Source organism: Rhinatrema bivittatum, chromosome 1 (assembly GCF_901001135.1).
Source record: "Rhinatrema bivittatum chromosome 1, aRhiBiv1.1, whole genome shotgun sequence".
Classification (NCBI taxonomy): Eukaryota; Metazoa; Chordata; class Amphibia; order Gymnophiona; family Rhinatrematidae; genus Rhinatrema; species Rhinatrema bivittatum.
In genome coordinates, this window is record NC_042615.1 from 817478970 (window position 1) to 817498249 (window position 19280).

At 51.9% G+C, this 19280-nt stretch overlaps 1 protein-coding gene across 6 annotated transcripts in view; it reads right to left on the reverse strand.

Moving 5' to 3' along the window:
• Positions 1-19280, reverse strand: part of FAM214B (family with sequence similarity 214 member B) — a 228128-nt gene that overhangs the window by 132027 nt on the left and 76821 nt on the right. For 2 of the 6 annotated variants that reach the window (XM_029581782.1, XM_029581753.1), the window contains exon 1: positions 4304-4432. The exons of 2 other annotated variants lie outside the window; for them this stretch is intronic. The gene's annotated coding sequence lies outside the window, so the exon portion shown is untranslated. Of the gene's footprint in view, positions 1-4303; positions 4433-17764; positions 17884-18276; positions 18816-19280 lie in introns of those variants that run through there. 2 more of the 6 variants (XM_029581770.1, XM_029581789.1) reach the window with 2 other exon arrangements.

The following is a 19280-nucleotide window of genomic DNA, read 5'->3' on the forward strand; positions in this document are numbered from 1 at the left end:
ACCATTCCCTTTCTAATAATTCCCATGATAAGAGAGGAGACACTGATAGCCACTGAGCAGGAAAGAGACATCGGGGGGGGGGGGGGGGGGGTGGTGATTATATCCCATGATTTCAAGGTACATCAATGTAATTTAATTTTAACTATTCGTATTCCACATTTTTCCAGTAACGCCGAACAAAGTGGATCACAACCAGTTAGAAACAAACCTTATAAAATACACACATACACGTCATATCATCGGCCTGCTAATCCTAGACCTGTAATAATCCACTAACCACAAGCTCTGCAGGCAGAAACAAGAGGTGCAAAGTCCTTGCCCCAATGGCTGATGAAACCATCATGCTTTGGTGTGTTTTGGGCGTGACGTGTCCTTTAACGCCAAAAAAGTCAGCTGCCACCCAAACGAATGCCCTTGCTCTGGTTTCCACTTTCTGGATTCCTTTGGACCCTTTCAGCAGGACAGGAAGGCCCAAGTCCCTTCAAAATCCTAAACGTGAGGGATACGAGTTCAAATTTAATCACGAGGCTAAGTGGCAGACACGGTAAGGAAGTCAGCAGAGGGGCAGCTCTTTCCCCATCGCCTTTTCCTGATAATCATCCTTAAATCTAGAACCTCAGTAAGCTTGCTTTTTGTTTTTTTTAATTTTGTTGTGAGTCCCACATAAATGAATTGCAGCAGTCTAGGTGGCTTAAGCACTATTGTCTGCATCACCATCTTGAAATCAGTCGGCCAAAACAATGGCCAAGGCTGATTTGCCATCCTCAGCCTAGCAGAAGCTTTTGTTGGTTACCGTCTGCTCGTGACCTTCCAGTGCCAGGGCATAATCTAAAAAACCCGCAGGCTCCTCACTTCTGAGGACAGTTTATATCGTGTGCCTGGTCAGAAGGGAAATACACCTTCTGGCCAGGAACTACAGACAACCCACAAAGCAAGGAGATGGCCAGAGCCGGAGGGATACTAGGGTGCAGAAGGGGAGCCGTAACTAGTAGAGAAGAGGAAGTGATCATACTATTGCCCAGGCCATTAGCGAGACCTCACCTAGAGTACTGAATCCAGTTCCGGAGGCCTTGCCTCTCTGGAAGGATACAGATAGGAGCTGAGGTGATCCAGAGAAGGACCACCAAAAATGGTGCAGGATCTGCCTCAGAGTCCCGAGGAGATGAGACTCAGAAATCTAAACACGAGCACTCCAGAGAGGAGGTGAGGCGGGGGAAACACGACGGTGATGTTCAGAGCCAAGGCCTACACGGTGCGGCAGCACAGACAGACCCGAGGATACACCGCAGCTCAGCTCTATCGCACGGCACAGGGACGAGGCGCGCACAGCGAGATCTGTCCGAGGCCATGCTGGGCGGCGTTTCCGTCAATACTGCGTGTAACAGCTTTCCTGACTGCAGCGAGAATGCGAGAGGGTAACAAACGAACCATGGCAAACAAGTCTTGCAAGTAGGTGAGGAGGAAGAAGGGGGAACAGAGAATGACCCCCTCCCAAGTCCCTTGGGGATTTGCGCACCCCACCGAGATTCCTGCTGTGCAAGTGTGAAGGGATGGCCTGTTCACACAGGGAGTTAGGCCCGACGTGTGTAAGCCTGGGCAGAGGGCTCCCGAGAGGAGGTACCGGGGCTCCCCGCCCAACGCTGAGGTCTCTGCTGGCTCCAGGCGCTGCTGCCTGGGTTAGAGGCTGACTCACTGATGCATCAACTCCCCAGGGTGATCCAATTTCACTTTCTGGCAGCAGGAACCCTTCCAAGGATAGTGAAGATTACTCACCGAGAGCGGAAGAAATCCTTCGGATTAGTCTGAGCGCTGCCTACAGATAGGCCAACAAACCACAGCAGAGTGAATACAGCTCCCTTACCAGTGACAGAGAGTCTCCCTGTCTCCCCCCAACTTCTTTTCATTTTCTCTCCTTCTCTCTCATCATCCCTCTCTGCCCTGTTCTGTCCCCTGCATCTCCCCCTATCCACCTTCTCTCTGATTCTCTTCCCCTCTCACAGACCCTTCTCTCTAATTCAGTCTTGCCTTCTCATCCCCTCTCTCTCTCTCGCTCCCTTGTCCAGCATCTCTAGAAACCCAGCCTATGACGACAGTTAAGGATCAGAAGGCTCGGCGAGTCTTCCCGATAACATTCCCATTGCATTCCCTTCGGCTCCTGCTGATCTCAGTTTTCCCCCTTCGTGACTTAGGGGTTTCTCTCTGCACTTATTCCAGGCCTCTCTCTCCGTCGCCTCCTCTGGGAGGCCGTTCCACGCCTGGCAGGATTTAAAAACAAAATTCCATTTGGAAACGTTTCTGGAGGACAGGACCACTAACAATTATCAGCCGTGGCCATCGCCACCGCTTCCTTCTGGGGGCGAGCAGCAGAGAATGCATCTCCCCGTAGTATCTGCCGAGTACTTCCAAGTGACTCGGACTGGCCTCTGTCGGACACAGGATACTGATGGACCACTGGTCTGGCCCAGTATCGTACGGCACCTCTGATGTTCTTATCCACCTTCCCCTTTTCCATGAAGGGAATACTTTCTAAATGTTACACATGAATAAAATGCCCCTTTAAGCCTCAAATCATGACCAGTTCTTCAGGATCGTCTTTTCTGCCAAACGTTTGCTTCTCGTAGTCAGGTATTGGAAGGTCTCCTATCATACGCCCTTGCTCTTCTGTCCCCGTCTCTTCTTTCCTCTTGAGAATATGTATTAAATCTTGTAAGACGTTTCGTGCACACATTACACCAGAGGTAGCCAACTCCAGTCCTCAAGAGCCACAAAGAGGCCCAGCCACAGTGCATAGGCAGGAGATCAATTTCCATGACCTGCCTCCACCTGAATGCAAATCTCTCTCATGCCTATCCTGAAAACCAGGCCTGGCTCTTGAGGACCAGAATTGTCTGCCCCTGCGTGTCATCATTGGTTAGCCCTTCTCTAGACTCCTTCCATCCTATCTGTATCTTCTGGAACTGGACACAATGCTCCAACGTCCTGAACAGAGGCATTATCACCTCCCTTTCTCCACCAGCTCTCCCTAAAATTCCTCTGGCTCTGGCCATCACCTTCTTGCCGCTTTGAGATAATCGGAAATCATCTCCCTGAGGTCTCCCTCCTGGTTGGTGCACATCAGTTTCTCACCCCCATAACAGTTTTCCCTTGAGTTTCTGAATCCGAAATGCACGGCTCTGCATTCAGTCTTTGCTGCCAAACCACTTAATCACTCCTCATTCTGTCCATTCTCTCCGGACTGTCCACTCTCTTATGGATTTTGTTGTCATCAGCAAAGACAAACCTTTCCTTCTAGGCCCGCTGTAACATCACTCACAGAAAGATTCTGAAGAGAACCAACGCCAGAACCGAGCCCCTCTTTCTCAGAATGAATTACATCACCCTCTGTCGTCTATCACCCAGCCAGTTTCTAATCCAATCCTTCACCCCACCGGGCTGCCAAGTTTATTTAGGAGCCTCTTATGCGGGCCAGTATCAAAGGCTTTGCTGAAATCTAAATAAACCACATCCACTGCACTCCCAATTTAATTCTCTAATCACTCAACAAAATTGATCAGATGTATCTGACAGGATCTCCCTCTGGTAAAACAGTGCGGCCATGGATTTTGTAACCTGCGGGAGTGACTCTTGTCAATTTACCCACTGAGGAAGTCAGGCTAACCAGCCCATAGTTACCAACTTCCTCTTCATTTCTACTTCTGACGAAGAGGGATGCAATCCGCCCTTCTCCAGTCCTGTGGGACCATGCCCATCTCCAAATAATGATCAAACAGATCCACCAGTGGAGCCACCAAAAGAACTCTGAACTCCTTTAACACAGAAACACAGACCGAGCTGGCAAAAAAGCATTTTTTTTTCTTTACATCTGGACTGCCCATTTAGTATCCTAGGAATGTAGGCCGGCCGGCCCCGTAGCTCACGCGCTTCTGCACAGGGCATTCACAGATCCGGGGAGGGAGGTTTATAGGCAGCACCTGCTGGCTGACCAGTAGGCAGGAAGGGCGAGTCCATGGCACACAGGCCTTAGAGTGATCACAATGCCACCATGGTCGGCTTCTGGAAAACAGTCTATAGGGGGTGTGGATGAGGCCCAGCCCCCCAGGTAACCTGCTATCACAAGCAGCATGGGAAGGGCGCAATGTGACCGGGGGCAGGCACCCACCGCTTTCTAAAAGATACGGATGTAGAGGCGCTTGCAAGAGGAAAGAGGAGAAAGGGGAGCGCAGACAGGAGAAAAACGGGAACCGAAGAGCAAGTCAAGGAAGCCACAAGGAGCTCTGGCTGCGGCCTCATGCCAGCAACTTACCTCCGTATCCAATGCTGGACCACGTGGGGAAGGAAGCAGCCCCTCACACGTAGGAGTTATCGCATGGTATCCCCCCCTGCCACCTCCTCAACGATGGCCCAGGAAAACCCTAGCAACGGCAAGCTAAAGACCCCCCCCCCTCTCACTCTCAGGCTGTCTCTCCTTCTTCCCTGACACTAAAATTCAAACTAACTGCACCCCCCACCCCCCCCCCAAGACAAAATTCAGGGGGTGCCTGAAACATCACAATCCCACTGCTGAGTGGGTGGGCAGCCAATCAGGAGGCCTCATGTAAATCAGAGGTCCTGGGGGGGGCTCCTGGGCAGCCCGGCCGGCATAGCCGCGGGCACCAGCCCACCCCCCCCCAAAGGGGGAGGGAATATGGCATCCAAATGCCTCCTGTAGAGTACAGAGCCAGCACCAGCGGGGGGGATGGGGGCCACTCTTTTGTGGCTGGCCCCCCACCTTCTTCAGTGCTCAGGGGCCAATAGCCACGGAGTGACAGCGGCGCGCTCCTGCGGCAGGGTATTCATTTCAGAGGGAGGAAGCCAGAAAGGATCGGCATAGTTCAGCTGGGCCTGCGGGCTGACCTGAAGCCACCATCTAACTGGCCGGGGAGGGGCAGTGCCATTTTTTTCTACCGATTGTTGCAGAGTCCATGAAAAAGGCACTGGGATGACGACATCTCAAGCATCGCCGGGGCACGAGCAGCGCTGGAATTCACGAGAGCACGGGACGAGCGCCGGCAAGCTTCGAGGAAGAGGACGGGACTGCAAGGCTGAGGAGATGTGGATGAGCCCGTAAGGTCTCTATCTGCCATCCCGTTCCACGTTTCTAGATAACAGATCAGTAAAATTTATCTTAGGGGAGCAGGTTTCGGATTCAGCTTCGTATTCTGTGTGGACCGCAAAGGAAATTTTAATTTTTTCACTAAAACAAGATTGCAAATGGACGCGTTAATACCACTCCACTAAAATCTAAGGCACCAGACACCAGTACTGGCTTCATTCCTAAAACAGCAGCTCCCCTGCTCCTTGGCTCTACTCCGACCCACGAGCTCTTATTCCTAGGGCTCCTCTCTCTTTTGCCCAGAGTGGCACTTACAATCCCACAGAACCGAGTCTCCGACGGTTGGTTCATGTGAGTTCCTACGTGGCCTGGTGTTCCAAGCTTAGAACCAGCTGCAGGCTGCCCCCACCAGCAGCACTTACTTTTAATTCTGGTATAAGTCCGAAAGACGAGGTTAAAGATTTGTATGACTCGACATTCGGAGAACGAACCATCACAGGAAGGTAAATCAGCGAACAGCTGTCGGAAAACCCAAAGAAAACTGAATGCATGGAACAGTCTCCGAGTGGAGGTCATGGGATAAGCACAGAGGATCCTTAGCTGTGGGGGAGAGAGGGGTAAAGCCTGGGATAAGCACAGAGGATCCTTAGCTGTGGGGAGTGAGGGGTAAAGCCTGGGATAAGCACAGAGGATCCTTAGCTGTGGGGGAGTGAGGGGTAAAGCCTGGGATACGCACAGAGGATCCTTAGCTGTGGGGGAGTGAGAGGTAAAGCCTGGGATAAGCACTGAGGATCCTTAGCTGTGGGGGAGTGAGAGGTAAAGCCTGGGATAAGCACAGAGGATCCTTAGCTGTGGGGGAGTGAGAGGTAAAGCCTGGGATAAGCACAGAGGATCCTTAGCTGTGGGGGAGTGAGAGGTAAAGCCTGGGATAAGCACAGAGGATCCTTAGCTGTGGGGAGTGAGGGGTAAAGCCTGGGATAAGCACAGAGGATCCTTAGCTGTGGGGGAGTGAGGGGTAAAGCCTGGGATAAGCACAGAGGATCCTTAGCTGTGGGGGAGTGAGAGGTAAAGCCTGGGATAAGCACTGAGGATCCTTAGCTGTGGGGGAGTGAGGGGTAAAGCCTGGGATAAGCACAGAGGATCCTTAGCTGTGGGGGAGTGAGGGGTAAAGCCTGGGATAAGCACAGAGGATCCTTAGCTGTGGGGAGTGAGGGGTAAAGCCTAGGATAAGCACAGAGGATCCTTAGCTGTGGGGGAGAGAGGGGTAAAGCCTGGGATAAGCACAGAGGATCCTTAGCTGTGGGGGAGAGTGAGGGGTAAAGCCTGGGATAGGCACAGAGGATCCTTAGCTGTGGGGACAGAGGGGTAAAGCCTGGGATAAGCACAGAGGATCCTTAGCTGTGGGGGAGTGAGGGGTAAAGCCTGGGATAAGCACAGAGGATCCTTAGCTGTGGGGGAGTGAGGGGGTAAAGCCTAGGATAAGCACAGAGGATCCTTAGCTGTGGGGGAGTGAGGGGTAAAGCCTAGGATAAGCACAGAGGATCCTTAGCTGTGGGGGAGTGAGGGGTAAAGCCTGGGATAAGCACAGAGGATCCTTAGCTGTGGGGGAGTGAGGGGTAAAGCCTAGGATAAGCACAGAGGATCCTTAGCTGTGGGGGAGTGAGGGGTAAGCCTGGGATAAGCACAGAGGATCCTTAGCTGTGGGGGATGGAGGGGGTAAAGCCTGGGATAAGCACAGAGGATCCTTAGCTGTGGGGGAGTGAGGGGTAAAGCCTGGGATAAGCACAGAGGATCCTTAGCTGTGGGGGAATGAGAGGTAAAGCCTGGGATAAGCACAGAGGATCCTTAGCTGAGGGGGAGTGAGGGGTAAAGCCTGGGATAAGCACAGAGGATCCTTAGCTGAGGGGGAGTGAGGGGTAAAGCCTGGGATAAGCACAGAGGATCCTTAGCTGTGGGGGATTGAGGGGTAAAGCCTGGGATAAGCACAGAGGATCCTTAGCTGTGGGGGAGTGAGAGGTAAAGCCTGGGATAAGCACGGAGGATCCTTAGCTGTGGGCGAGTGAGGGGTAAAGCCAGGGATAAGCACGGAGGATCCTTAGCTGTGGGGGAGTGAGAGGTAAAGCCAGGGATAAGCGCAGAGGATCCTTAGCTGTGGGGGGGGGGGGGGGGGGGAGTGAGGAGTAAAGCCTGGGATAAGCACAGAGGATCCTTAGCTGTGAGAGGTAAAGCCTGGGATAAGCACAGAGGATCCTTAGCTGTGGGGGAGTGAGGGGTAAAGCCTGGGATAAGCACAGAGGATCCTTAGCTGTGGGGGGAGTGAGGAGTAAAGCCTGGGATAAGCACAGAGGATCCTTAGCTGTGGGGGAGTGAGAGGTAAAGCCAGGGATCAGCACAGAGGATCCTTAGCTGTGGGGGAGTGAGGGGTAAAGCCTGGTATAAGCACAGAGGATCCTTAGCTGTGGGGGAGTAAGGATCCATAGCTGTGGGGGAGTGAAGAGTAAAATCTGAGAGAAGCACAGACGATCCTTAGCTATGAGGGAGTAAGGAATAAAGCATGGTGTAAGCACAGAGGATCCCTAGTTGTGAAAAAATGAGGGGAAAGCCAGAGATCAGCTGGGATCTCTGGCACTGCACTAGGAAGTACATCGGGCAGACTGGATGGGTCTAAAGGTTCTTACCTGCTGTCAGATTTTACAATGTACAATCAGGTACTGCTTTAGTTCCTGTGTACCTTTTTCTGGGCCCAGCAGTTTTCCTTCTGCTGCTTTGGGCTTCCAGCTCACTCTGAACTGGTCACTAATGGGCAATGGCAGCAGCCTTCTTTTGCAGTTACCCAGCAAAGACTCAAGAGAGTAGTACAGTCTAGGGGAAGCAGGAAACAAGAGCGAGTCGTGGGGGAGATCATATCTGATGATCTCAAGGTGCCAAACAGGTGGAGCAGGTGACAGCTAAAGCCAGAAAGATGCTTTGGTGCAGAAAGGGAGGACTGGTCAGCAGAAAAAAGGTGAACTGGAAGCGTACCAGTTAAATGTCCTTTCCTTGAATCCTGGCAGACCAGTCCAGATGAATGGGTTATACTATGCAGCAGAAAGGATTTTTTTTTTTTTAATGTGCCAAGCTCCTAGGATGATGGCCCAATGGGTCGATCTTCCTGGGGCAGCCTAAATTGAGCCATAAAAGGAAGACTACAGCCAAAATTGGATGTTCTTCCATCCTGGAAGAAAAAGAATCCAGTTCCCATTTGGGCCTGGACAATAAGGGAGGTGATCTGTTCCTGTAGAAGCCCCTGCTGAGACCTCACTGGGAATTCTGGGTACAATCCTGGAGACCGCACCTTCAAAAGGATAGAAACAGGATGGAGTTGGTCCAGAGGGAGGCTACTAAAATGGTCAGTGGGCTTCGTTCTAAAGCACATGATCTGAGCATGTATACCCTGGAGGAAAGGTGAGATAGAGCATAAGAAAATGCCATACTGGGTCAGACCAAGGGTCCATCAAGCCCAACATCCTGTTTCTAGCAGTGGCCAATCCAGGCCATAAGAACCTGGCAAGTACCCAAAAACTAAGTCTATTCCATGTAACCATTGCTAATGGCAGTGGCTATTCTCTCAGTGAACTTAATAGCAGGTAATGGACTTCTCCTCCAAGAACTTATCCAATCCTCTTTTAAACCCAGCTATACTAACTGCACTAACCACATCCTCTGGCAACAAATTCCAGAGTTTAATTGTGCGTTGAGTAAAGAAGAACTTTATCCGATTAGTTTTAAATGTGCCACATGCTAACTTCATGGAGTGCCCCCTAGTCTTTCTACTATCCGAAAGAGTAAATAACCGATTCACATCTACCCGTTCTAGATATGATAGAGACATTCAAATATCTCAGAAGGTGACCATGCACAGGAGGGGAGCCTTTCAATGGAAAGGAGGCTCTAGAACAAGCGGTCATGAGATGAGGGTGAAAGAGAGTAGTCTCAGGAGCTATTTCTTTATAGAGAGGGTGGTGGATGCATGGAGGTGGTGGAGACCAAAATAGTATCTGAATCGAAGAAAGCCTGGGACAAGGACCGAGAATCTCAGTTTGGTAGAAACCGGAGAGGGAAGCCGTTGTGTGGATAAGCCGTATGGTCTTTTTTTTTTTTTTTGCCGTCATGTTTCTGTGCATTTCCATCTCCCAGATCACTCGGCCTGATCCGTGCAGCCACGGGCCTCAGCACACGGGCTCCAAGCAGGGGCCAGACATCCAGTCACTGGGTGCTAGCACTGCAAGGAGACGCCTCTCCCTCCCCCCCAACGCCTCTCCCTCCCCCCCAACCGGGACTGGGGGACGTTGCAGAGCTTCTGCAACGTCCCCCAGTCCCGGCCAACCCGGGGAAGGAAATCCAGATCTTCTGCACTGAACCAGGGGGCCACTGGCATCAACTCAGGCACAAGGCCAGCACTGCCCTGGTAAGTCTCACACGTCGGGGCCGTGTGGCGTCCTCGCCGGCAGGCGGCACCGTAGATCGCGTTCTACCCACGAAATTCGCTCTGAAGTTTGCTCTCTTTGCCTGGTGCTTTGGGCAAGACCTTTAGGCACTGCCTCGCCAATTCAGATTCACCCGAATCCGGAGGAAAGGACGGGTTAGAGCTGGGGGGATTCTCTGGTCTGTTCCAACCTGTCCTCCAGCACCGTTGCCGGGATCGCACGCGTCGCATGTGTCCAGGGGCACGGAGCCCAAGCTCCTGGCTGCCCCCCCCCCCCCGACACGGAGAGGGCGCAATAGAGTCACAGCACGGGAGGGGCTCCCCGCGCTCCATTTGCCTCCTGTGGCCATGATCACAGGGGGTTAAGCGGCCAGGGGGGGGGACATTACGGAGAGAGAAGGAGCTTCCCAGAGGGTCATGGTGGTATGCACCGGACTCACTACAGCAACAACAAACAACAACAAAAAACACAGCACCAGGCCAGCCTGTGGGAAAAGCCTGGGCTACGCACTGTCCAGAGGCTTCTTTCGCAAAAATCTGTGCTAGGGACAGGACAGGATGTGCATTACACAGAGAGATAGGCAGGCAGAGCGAGAACCGGGCCAACAAATGTGACTGCATGGACCGGAGCAAGCTTCCCTCACACATGTTCCCAGCCAGCAGATTCCCTCACTCTCACCCTGACGTGGCATCCTCAAAACAGGGCCCAGGCAGGTCCCCCTCACTCCCACCCCGAGGCACAGCCCTCGCACATGCCCCCAGCAGGTCTCCTTATAGGTCCGTCCGTGTCCCCCCACTCCAGCAGGCTCTGTCACTCCCACCCTGAGGCAGAGCCCTCGTACGTGCCCCCAGCAGGTCTCCTTATAGGTCCGTCCGTGTCCCCCCACTCCAGCAGGCTCTGTCACTCCCACCCTGAGGCAGAGCCCTCGTACGTGCCCCCAGCAGGTCTCCTTATAGGTCCGTCCGTGTCCCCCCACTCCAGCAGGCTCTGTCACTCCCACCCTGAGGCAGAGCCCTCGTACGTGCCCCCAGCAGGTCTCCTTATAGGTCCAGCCGTGTCCCCCCTCTACAGCAGGCTCTGTCACTCACACACCGAGGTGAAACCCTCAAACATGCCCCCCCCAGCCCCCTCTTACCCCCGCCATCCAAAACAGGCTCCCTCACGTTACCCCCATCGCCCCCGAAGAGGGACCCCCTCACACAGACCAGACAACTTTCCATTCAGGGCAGATATGGTGACAGAGTGCAGGACTGGCACCAGCCATTAAAGACAGGGGGTTAAGAAGCAAGGAACGCCTCCGAGGTGAACGACCTGCAGCCTGGAACAGACAGAAAGCTCTGCAAAGGAGAAGGGGAAGAAAGAAGAACCTAATTCTCAAACACCTAATTACAGGGAGGAAAAGTGCGGCGCAGGGAGATTACGTGACTATTCCCAAGGTCACGCAGAGAGTCAGTGACAGGGCTGGGATTAGAACTGAGGCACAGGGAGACAAAGGGACTGATCCTGAGGTCATGCAGAGAGTCAGTGACAGGGCTGGGATTAGAACTGAGGCACAGGGAGATTAAGTGACTATTCCCAAGGCCACGCAGAGAGTCAGTGACAGGGCTGGGATTAGAACTGAGGCGCAGGGAGATTAAGTGACTATTCCCAAGGCCACGCAGAGTCAGTGACAGGGCTGGGATTAGAACTGAGGCGCAGGGAGATTACGTGACTATTCCCAAGGCCACGCAGATCAGTGACAGGGCTGGGATTAGAACTGAGGCACAGGAAGATTACGTGACTATTCCCAAGGCCACGTAGAGAGTCAGTGGCAGGGCTGGGATTAGAACTGAGGCACAGGGAGATTACGTGACTATTCCCAAGGCCACGCAGATCAGTGACAGGGCTGGGATTAGAACTGAGGCGCAGGAAGATTACGTGACTATTCCCAAGGCCACGCAGATCAGTGACAGGGCTGGGATTAGAACTGAGGCGCAGGGAGATTACGTGACTATTCCCAAGGCCACGCAGAGAGTCAGTGACAGAGCTGGGATTAGAACTGAGGCGCAGGGAGATTAAGTGACTATTCCCAAGATCACGCAGAGAGTCAGTGACAGGGCTGGGATTAGAACTGAGGCACAGGGAGATAAAGGGACTGGATCCCAAGGTCACACAGAGAGTCAGTGACAGAGCTGGGATTAGGACTGAGACACAGGGAGATAAAGGGACTGAACCCGAGGTCACACACAGAGTCAGTGACAGAGCTGGGATTAGAACTGAGGCACAGGGAGATAAAGGGACTGGATCCCAAGGTCACACAGAGAGTCAGTGACAGAGCTGGGATTAGGACTGAGACACAGGGAGATAAAGGGACTGAACCCGAGGTCACACAGTGAGTCAGTGACAGAGCTGGGATTAGAACTGAGGCACAGGGAGATAAAGGGACTGAACCCGAGGTCACACACAGAGTCAGTGACAGAGCTGGGATTAGAACTGAGGCACAGGGAGATAAAGGGACTGATCCCGAGGTCACACAGTGAGTCAATGACAGGGCTGGGATTAGAACTGAGGCACAGGGAGATAAAGGGACTGAACCCGAGGTCACACACAGAGTCAGTGACAGAGCTGGGATTAGAACTGAGGCACAGAGAGATAAAGGGACTGATCCTGAGGTCACACAGAGAGTCAGTGACAGGGCTGGGATTAGAACTGAGGCACAGGGAGATAAAGGGACTGATCCTGAGGTCACACAGAGAGTCAGTGACAGGGCTGGGATTAGAACTGAGGCACAGGGAGATAAAGGGACTGATCCTGAGGTCACACAGAGAGGCAGTGACAGAGCTGGGATTAGAACTGAGGCACAGGGAGATAAAGGGACTGATCCTGAGGTCACACAGAGAGTCAGTGACAGGGCTGGGATTAGAACTGAGGCACGGGGAGATAAAGGGACTGATCCTGAGGTCACACAGAGAGTCAGTGACAGGGCTGGGATTAGAACTGAGGCACGGGGAGATAAAGGGACTGATCCTGAGGTCACACAGAGAGTCAGTGACAGGGCTGGGATTAGAACTGAGGCACGGGGAGATAAAGGGACTGATCCTGAGGTCACACAGAGAGTCAGTGACAGGGCTGGGATTAGAACTGAGGCACAGGGAGATAAAGGGACTGATCCTGAGGTCACACAGAGAGTCAGTGACAGGGCTGGGATTAGAACTGAGGCACAGGGAGATAAAGGGACTGATCCCGAGGTCACACAGTGAGTCAGTGACAGAGCTGGGATTAGAACTGAGGCACGGGGAGATAAAGGGACTGATCCTGAGGTCACACAGAGAGTCAGTGACAGGGCTGGGATTAGAACTGAGGCACAGGGAGATTAAGGGACTGATCCTGAGGTCACACAGAGAGTCAGTGACAGGGCTGGGATTAGAACTGGCGCACAGGCACAGAAAGCCCTCGGGACAGGCGGAAAGGTGGAATTAGCTCCCAGTTTAAGCGGGTAGACAATATGCAAGCAGCTTCGGAGGCTGGGACAAAGGTACATGGGCGGTGGAAGAGGAGCGACGTGGCCCCCCTGTTTCCCAGTCCTGCTTGCCAGATTCTTGTGCAAGGTCAGGAAGGGCAGACTGAGGGGGGAGTGTGAAGCAGCAGACTCCCAGGACAATGTTTTACTGCCCATTGCATAACCTCTCACACAGATTCCTCTGCTCCTAACGTCAGGGGTAGAGCTCAAGAATTCTGGAGATAGCATTAGAAAGGATTTGCTTTCTCCCCTTTAGGTGGGCAGGCAGGCAGCTCAATCAAGCACTCAGGGGGAGGCCTCTCCTTACTTAATTCTTGGTATTTTGCTCTGGTGGCTGGGGAGGTTTGCAGGAATTAAAAATCTCCTGAGAATACGTTTCCTTTTCTGTAAAGCTGTCCCACCCAAGGGCCAGATAAGGGGCTCACAAATCAGTGGGTTAAGTTTCCTTGGAAGGTTGAAAAATAAAATAAAATAAAATAAGAGGAGCGAGGACCTCCACTGCCAGAAACCTTGGCCCGCCCCGGTTTAGGATAAGAAATTGCTATCGGAGCGCCAGAAGATATGCACAGCCCTGCAGAAGAACCCGGGTTCAACCCGCAGCTCAGATCATCCGCTCGCCGGGTGGGCGGGGAATACTCACGGCTCCCGGAGAGGAGGGAGCCTCGGCCGTAGCGCGGCGGCGACACCTAGTGGCTGGATTTAGGGCCCATGGCCACAGCGTTCAGGGAAGAGCTCTGGTGCCGCCTGGCCCCCAGCCCAGGATGTGACTACACAGTGACTGGAATCAGCAAGCTGGGAGGAGATATAGAACAGCTTCCTCCTCCTGGCCACCTTTCCCACCACCCGCCATGCTGTTTTATTATTGGAAAGCCAATTTAGGATGGGTTCGGCAAGCAGTGTTACTAAATGGTTTTATATACCCTGGAGCAGGGCTTCCCAAACTCCTGTCCTGGAGACCCTCACAGCCAGGCAGATTTTCAGGATATCCACAATGAATATGCATGAGAGAAATCTGCATATCATGGAGCCTCCCTATATGCAAATTTACCTCATGCATATTCATTGTGAATACTCTGAAAATCCAACTGGCTGTGGGGTCCCCAGGACAGGGGTTTGGGAAGTCCTGCCCTGGAGGAAAGGAGAGATATGATAGAGACATGTAAATACTTCCAAAGCATAAATGCGCAGGAGGCAGGCCTCTTCCAACTGAATGTGAGGCTCTGGAACGAGGGATCATGGGATGGAGTGGAAGGGAGCAGACTCAGGAGTAACCTCAGGAATTGTTTCTTTACAGAAGAGGGCCAGACAATATCCCGAAGGAAAAGTCCATAAACAGTTATTAGCCAGGTAGACCTGGAAAAGCCATTGCTATCCTGGGAATGAGATACAAGAAACAGATCAACTGTTGAGGGATCTGCTGGGTTCTTGGGACCTGGACTGGCCACTACTGGGTCAGGGTGCTGGGCTCACTGGACCTTGGGCTGATCCAGCACGGCACTTGTGTTCCTACAGAGAGATTGGTAGATGCACGGAACAGCCTGGAGGTGGTGGAGATGAGGGCCACATCAGAATTCACAGAGGACACCTCTAGACTTTATAGGGACAACTCTATCCTGATTCTGGATAAGATTAAGACAGATCTCACTAGGTCGCCATCACTTTACATTTCATGGATGGGTATAATTAATTTAATCTTAATCATCAATGAAAAGGGTGGATGTGGTTCCTATACAGAAAAGCAGAGGTAAGGAGGAGGCTGGGAACTCCAGGCCAGTCAGTCTGACCTCTGTGGTGAGCAAACTTCTTTTGCAGGTCCAAACATCTGGAATAGCCTCCCCGCAGACCTCAGGCTAGAACCATGCCTACTAACATTCAAAAAAAACTTAAGACCTTCTCGGATCCTTCAGACTCACAATAGACAAACAACCTATTCACGAGCTACGGAACCATGCTACTATTTTGTTGCCTATTATTATGATTATCCTAACTCCTCAGATAATATTGTTTCCTGTTTAATCTGAATCCATTACAACTTTTGTGTTTAAGTTATTGCCCTTCTTGGGCCTTCTATTCTTCTTACTTCTAAGCTGTAAAGCCTCCAAGTTTATAGTCCTTGTTTAATGTAACTTACTGCTCTCTTCTGATTATTTTGTTCTGTTCCATTTCTGTTACAAGTTTTTCTCTATCCCCCGTTCGATGTAAACCGATCTGATATGGTATTTAACCATGAAGTTCGGTATAGAAAAATGCTAAATAAATAAATAAATAAAATCGCTGCTAAAACAGAGGGCGGTGCACTTTTTGGAATCCAATGGATTGCAAGATCAGAGGCTGCAAGGTTTTACCAGAGCTAAATCTTGTCAGACGAATCGGATCAATTTCTTTGATTGGGTGACCAGAGAGTTGGATGAAGGGAGAGCGCTGGACGTAGGTACTTAGATTTCAGCAAGGCCTTTGACACGGTTCTGCGCAGAAGATTTATAAATAAATTGTGCGCCCCTGGTATGGATCCTAGAGTGACTGACTGGGTTAAAAACTGGCTGAATGGGAGGTGACAAAGTAGAGGTAAATGGAGTTCTCTCTAAGGAGGGGGGATGTTACTAGCAGTGTGCCTCCTCCACCGAGGGAGGGGCAGAGCTCTCTTTGCATGCTGGCGATGCAGGCGCAGGGCAACTGTCCTCTTTATTATATATCGAGAAAAGAGAGGAGGAGGATTGCCAGGTCACCGGGCCAAGATACAAAAAAAAAAAAAAATAAAAATAAAAATACAGCCAGCTCCAGATCATCACAAATCAGCTGCACCCATGCAAGCAGGAAGGAACGCTGGGCCCCCATGGCAGAAAAGGAAACTTGCACGCTGGAAGTAAGACAGCGCCAGCTCTCAGAGGCAGAAAGAGAAGAACATTAATCGCTGCATGGGCCTGACAAGAGAAAGCTATTACCCTGTGGGGAAGAGGAAGGAGGAGGCTGAAATCAGTAGGTGGGGCGGGGGGAGCAAGAGGCAGCTGTTATTGTTGGTGAGGAAGATAAAGAGGATGTGATAGAGGGAGAGAAGTGAAAGGGTGAATATGTAAGCATGTATAGAAGAAGGAGGGAAGTGAGTGAGCATGGAGGGCATGTGTGTGTGGAGGGAGAATGAGCACGTATGTGCGTAAGAATATGTGTGTTAGTATGTGTGTACTTTATGCACGTACACGCTACCTGCCGCACACACACACACACCCCCTGTCCTGTTAATCCAGAAAAATCAGAAGTTCCCAGGTATGATTTACTATCACCTGTCTTCATGCTCTGGAAGGCAGGAGATAGAATTTTGGTTAGTGCAGTTAGTGTAGCTGGGTTTAAAAAATATTTGGATAAGTTCTTGGAGGAGAAGTCCATTACCTGCTATTAATTAAGTTGACTTAGGGAATAGCCACTGCTATTACTGGCATCAGTAGCATGAGATCTACTTAGTGTTTTGGTACTTGCCAGGTACTTGTAGCCTGGATTGGCCACTGTTGGAAACAGGATGCTGGGCTTGATGGAGCCTTGGTCTGACCCAGCATGGCAATTTCTTATATTCATGCCTGGCTCAGAAGAGATTTACTGGTGGCAGTAGACAGAGAAATCTACCCTTCCCACCCACACCCCTTGAACCCACTAGTTCACTGGCTCCTATTGGCCCAGCAGGAGGACGGCAGCCTTGCAGTGCCTCTGGCGCATCCTCTCTTCTCCCCTACTGGGACACGAATGGTATACGTTGAACCACGTGGTTCACAGCATGTCTCTCACGCCACGGCAGGGATGGAGAGAGCACATGCCAGACTCAGTGAGACAGGGGGTCCAGGGGGGCACAGGGAGAGAGTGAGCCGGGGATCACAGGGCAGGAGAAAGAGAACAAAATCAACTGGGGATCCTGCGGGTGGGGAGGTGAACCAGGGGAAGTGAGTGAGTGAACCGGGGACTGGAGGGAGTGAATCTGGGGCTTGTGGAGGGAGTTAGTAAACCAGGGGGAGTGAGGGTTTTGGGACAGAAGAGTAATCCTGAGTGAGGAGAACAGGTGTGGGTGGAAGTGAAAGAGCGACAGAGGGGATCAAATGGACTTTGGAAGGAGGGATAAGAGAAAGGGAGATGGAGGTGTGACTGGTAATCTGGGGGCTGTAGCATCCTTCCCTTCTCTTCCACCCCATCCATACTCCTCCCTTTCTTCCAACCTTCCCTCCCCCAAACCCTTCTTCGGATCTTTTTCCCTCCACTCCTTACATTCCCTTTCCTTACCCTCCATGAATCCTCCAACCCTCCTAAGATTCCTTCTTCATTTCCCTCCTCTGAAACTCCTCTCTTCCCATTCCCAGATCATTTCCTCCAAGGAACCAAATAAAATTTACTGGAAGCAGAAATGTCTGACATTATTTGTAGAAAAGTTAAAAAGAAAAAACTATTTAAGTTGCAAATATATGCAAAATTATGTAAATTTGCCTCAAACTTGCCACTGATTTTTTTTTTTGGCCAAATCTGCCACAGAATTTCGAAAACTCTGCCATGGGAAACCGGTGGCTCATCTCTCTACTCCCACACGGTGCACCCGAGCTCAAGGCACACTCTCTCCTACCACACACCTCACAGTACTTCCCCCTATCTTTGTTCGGGCTTTTACCACCAGCAGCAAAATGTTTCAAACGACTAATCCGTAAGGTGTTTTTATCAAGCAAGCTGCACTCTAACCTGCCGGATTAGGAAGAGCCAAGCCCCTCCTCCTGCAAATCACCCATCGCCCGACAAGCTCGGGCGATCGGATACGTGCGAACAGCACCCACCGGGCCCATGCAACATCCGCCTCGTGCAACTTCCTCATCTACCTGCCTACGAGGGCGGCAGCAGCCTGTGATGTCATCGGCTGCAGGGAGCACGCCTCCGCTGCCATTGGCCAGTGTGCGGCCAATGCCCTGCAGCTCCGCGCGCGCGCGCGGGGCGATTTCAGGCGCGGTGGGCGGCCGGACGGCACGCGCGAGGAGCTCGCGGGAATTCGCGCTCTGTGCCGCGAAAAATGGCAGCACGCGCCCCCCCCCCCCCCCCCCAGTCGCGTAACAGTGTGGAGACATCCCGTCCTTCCACCGACGACCCTGTCGGCAGCGTGAAAACGTCCTAAATGTCTACCTTAATACAGAGCACACACACGATGGCGTAAATTCGTAGACATACACTAGCACATGGGGACCATGCCCGTCGGGCTGTACCTAGAGGCTATCGTGGAGACTGCTGCAGGGATGAAGCGTCTCAGACCCTGGACCGATTTCCAAGGTCCACGGTCCCAGGCCAGGAGGCAGGGCGAGCAGACCCATGCTGGGGCAAAAAGAGTCCATGCCGATGGCCTTAAACAGGGTAAAAGGGTTGCAGATGCAGCTTGGGGGCAGCTTTAGGCACAACAGCAGTGCATGACACACGGACAGGCTGCCATCCTTCGTTGGGAACGTCCCTTTGCCAGGCATGAGTGCTCTTGCCACACGAATACGACGTTTCTTGTTCGCGCAGCCGAGAAGGTTTCAGCATTAGAAGCTGCTCCATACCCGAGGGACTGCAGGGCCAGAACAGAGACAGAAATTATACCTCTATTAGCATAAATTCCTACAACCAGAGAAAAAGAAGGGAGGAGTTACAGAAATAAAAGGGAAGGCACAAAGACCCCGCCACGAGATCACACAAAGCATGGGCAAGGAGAGGAAGCGAGAGGCTCATACAGGAGAATCAAGATCAGAGGTCATCTCTCAGACCAAGGAAGGGAGGAGGGGGGAACCACTCGCTGCTTCTCACTAGTGCAGGCCATCTTGCCTTCGGCTGGGGTGGGGGATCAATGCCTGGGTCATTGCTCCCGGGCTGTCTCACACTCAGTCAGGAAGGGCATCACTTACTGCCTGTCACTGTTCCCAGGAAGGAACCTGGCTACCTTGCCTTACTCCTTGTGTCCAAGTGCACCTGCCAGCAGCAGGGGCACACGTGCGCTGGAAGGCTCCACACTACCACTCTGGCAATACCATGCATGAGCCTACAGCACTGGGGTAGGGATGGGGAGAACATGTAAAAGGAGGTTCTTATAGGAATAAACCCCTTTTTTGGCTAAGATCAGAAAAGACCATTTTTATTTATTTTATTTAGTTTTTTTTATATACCAGCATTCATGAGCAGATCACATCATGCCGGTTTACATTAGAACAAGGGGTGCATAGAACAATAAAACTATAAC